A 3,285-nucleotide genomic window follows, 5' to 3' on the forward strand; every position below is an offset into this window, starting at 1 on the left:
AAATATGACTGAGTGGCTAGGCCAGAAAAACAGAGCATAACCTCCTGCATTCTTATGGGTTTCCCCCTGTAATGCACCACTGACCATCCTTTATGTATGTCTGAGACATGGACTCTGACCACTGCATCTCCTGCTGATCTTCCAGCCCTAGCTCTGCCTTCTGGTCAGCATCATCTTTATCTTGACTACGTGGCCTCTCCTGAACAATCATTCTCTATCAAATCACCCTCAGGAGTATCTTGGGGACAGAATTTACTTTTGGAAGCTCACCTACTCCCTGCTGGGTTGACTAGGGATGCGTGATTTGACCTAAAGTGTATTTGGACATGAACATCACTAACTATTGAGTCACTACAGACCTAGAGCCCTGCGTGATGCTCCACTTCCCCATGACCTTGCAGAGGCATCAGGGCACAACCTTGATGCCAGGCAGGGGTCCCTTCAACTCTGATTCTTCCCAGAAAACACATCTGAATTTACATCTGGGTTCATAGTTCAACCCCTCCAGCTGATGCACACCCCAGCAAACATGAGGCACAGCGCTCGGCATCATGCCAACAGCTGTCCTCTACCACGTGCCCTCACGTTCTCATTTACTGCTGCTGCACAACATCTTCAGATTCTCATTTTTCATGGGGCAAAAAATTGGTTTATATATTACAATGTATTCATCAAAATTCTATTTAATATGACATATGTTATTATGTGTCTGATTGTTCCAGACTTGGTTCTTTATTTTTAAAATGTAGCTTAGAATTTAGAAAGCTCATATTTTATCCCAACATGCTGTGGCAGAGATCATTCAAGGACCTTGACACGAGGCCTTTGTTTTGGGATAGAATTGCCAAAGTCTATCTGGTAGTTCAAAAACAAGAATGTGAATAGTTTTTCTCCACCACCATCCTGGAAACAGTAGGATGCAAGGCTAGACCTGCCCCCTGTACTGGAGAGGGACATGTGGTAAGAAAGAGTGAAAGTAAAGGTGGGGGGAGGAGAAAGAAACAGAATCTTAACATCACCAAATACTATCCTACTGGATGCATACAAGCAACTGCTAAAAAAAAAAAAACAATGGCACTTGTGTTGCCATGAAACAGCCTCAATCATGTGGCTGCTATGCTGAATGAATTTAATTGCTGAAAGTATCAAGGCAGGGAGGATCAATTTCAGCTTTTACTCAGCTCTTCCTTCCATCAAGTCTGGTTGGTTGAGGCCCTTCCATTCTCCTGCTCGTTCTGCCATGCCCAGGCTGTTGCAGCCGATGGATCCTAACTGGCAATGCCTGAGGTGCAGCTAAGACACTTGTAATCAAGAGACCTCAGCTGCAACCTATTCCCCTGAGGTTTTCACCATCTTTCTCTTACACAGACTCAGAGGATCTGCTGAAATGCTCCCCAGGTAACAATACATGGGCAGTGGTACCATCCCAAGCATGGAAGTTGTGTTCAGATCTGTATCATTTTGGGAGAATTATGCAGGGTTTTCATGCAGTAGTAAACCCCAACATCTTCAGCCTCCACCCTGCTGAATTTAAGTGTGAAATCTGTCCCTAGACCACTGCCACTGAACCTGTCTGGGACCCCAGAATCCCGGCTAGAAAACAAATAGATCAGGAGTCGAGGAGGCTGGTCTGGCTTCTGTAGATACCAATTCAAATAGGTTTTACCATCACTATGTAGGAGGCTCTGACCAGCCCTGCAGGAGATGGAGACAGGCTCTCCAGGGGTGACAGGCAGGGAGAGTGGAGTCTGGGTTATCACAACATCCCCACTGGATCCTGAAATAATAAGAAAGAGAAGGGCAAGATTGTATTCAAACATTAAGAATCATTTCCATGATTTCATGTAATTCATTTCCTGAAAATTATGTACATGTGAGTGTGTGTGTGTGTGAATTTGATTGTTTCCACAAAAATACTCCTTTTGAAAGAATCAAAGATTTGCAAGACGCTAAAGTTCTGACATGAGTCTCCTAAACCATATACTCTTTCTGTGTCACAGTTTTGACAAGAACACAGGTACTTCATTCTAGATTCTTCCTCACTGTCACAGCTCTAAATCTCACATGCACCAACCTGGAGGATGAGACGTGCATATCTCACATGTGCACAGAACACACATGGGAAGCAGTGGGACCCAGAGCTCACCCTCCCACCTCATTTTCCTCCCTCATCTCCCTTCTGCCCTTACCATGGATCCAGAGCATCAGCAGTCCCAGGAACTCAGCAGAAAACCTCATTTTAAGACATCAAACTGAGGATCACTGATAGGTTAAGGCTAGAGCTGAGGCTTTATCTCAGACCTGCAAGGGAAAGTCCTCCCTAGGGGACAGTATGCAAATCTCCTGGTGGGCGCAGCAGTGTGGAAAGAGTCAACAGGCAAGTAGGGCCCTCCCCTCTGAGCAAAGTGACATAAAATGTCTTACTTGTGTGGTGAAAAACAATAAAGATAAAGTCCATGCTGCCTACAGTATGTGTAAGAAGAATCATACAGTGAAAGTCTGNTCATTTTGGGAGAATTATGCAGGGTTTTCATGCAGTAGTAAACCCCAACATCTTCAGCCTCAACCCTGCTGAATTTAAATGTGAAATCTGTCCCTAGCCCACTGCCAATGAACCTGTCTGGAACCCCAGAATTCCGGGTAGAAACCAAACAGATCAGGAGTCGAGGAGGCTGGCCTGGCTTCTGTAGATACCAATTCAAATTGGTGTTTCCATCACTATGTAGGAGGCTCTGACCAGCCCTGCAGGAGATGGAGACCGGCTCTCCAGGGGTGACGGGCAGGGAGAGTGGAGTCTGGGTCATCACAACATCCCCACTGGATCCTGAAATAATAAGAAAGAGAAGGGCAAGGTTGTATTCAAACATTAAGAATTATTTTCATGATTTCATGTAATTCATTTCCTGAAAATTATGTACATGTGAGTGTGTGTGTGTGCAAATTTGATTGATTCCACAAAAATATTCATTTCAAAAGAATCAAAGATTTGCAAGATGCTAAAGTTCTGACATGAGTCTCCTAAACCATATACTCTTTCTGTGTCACAGTTTTGACAAGAACACAGGTGCTTCATTCTAGATTCTTCCTCACTGTCACAGCACTAAATCTCACATGCACCAACCTGGAGGATGAGACATGCATATCTCACATGTGCACAGAACACACATGGAAAGCAGGGGGACCCAGAGCTCACCCTCCCACCTTATTCTCCTCCTTCATCTCCCTTCTGCCCTTACAAGGGATCCAGAGCATCAGCAGTCCCAGAAACTCAGCAGAAAACTTCAT

At 44.8% G+C, this 3,285-nt stretch overlaps 1 pseudogene; it reads right to left on the reverse strand.

Annotated features, from left to right (window-relative positions):
• Positions 1 to 1,445: 1,445 nt before the first annotated feature.
• Positions 1,446 to 3,285, reverse strand: LOC103608537 (annotated as a pseudogene).

Source organism: Galeopterus variegatus, unplaced genomic scaffold (genome assembly GCF_000696425.1).
Source record: "Galeopterus variegatus unplaced genomic scaffold, G_variegatus-3.0.2 Scaffold8540, whole genome shotgun sequence".
Taxonomy (NCBI): domain Eukaryota; kingdom Metazoa; phylum Chordata; class Mammalia; order Dermoptera; family Cynocephalidae; genus Galeopterus; species Galeopterus variegatus.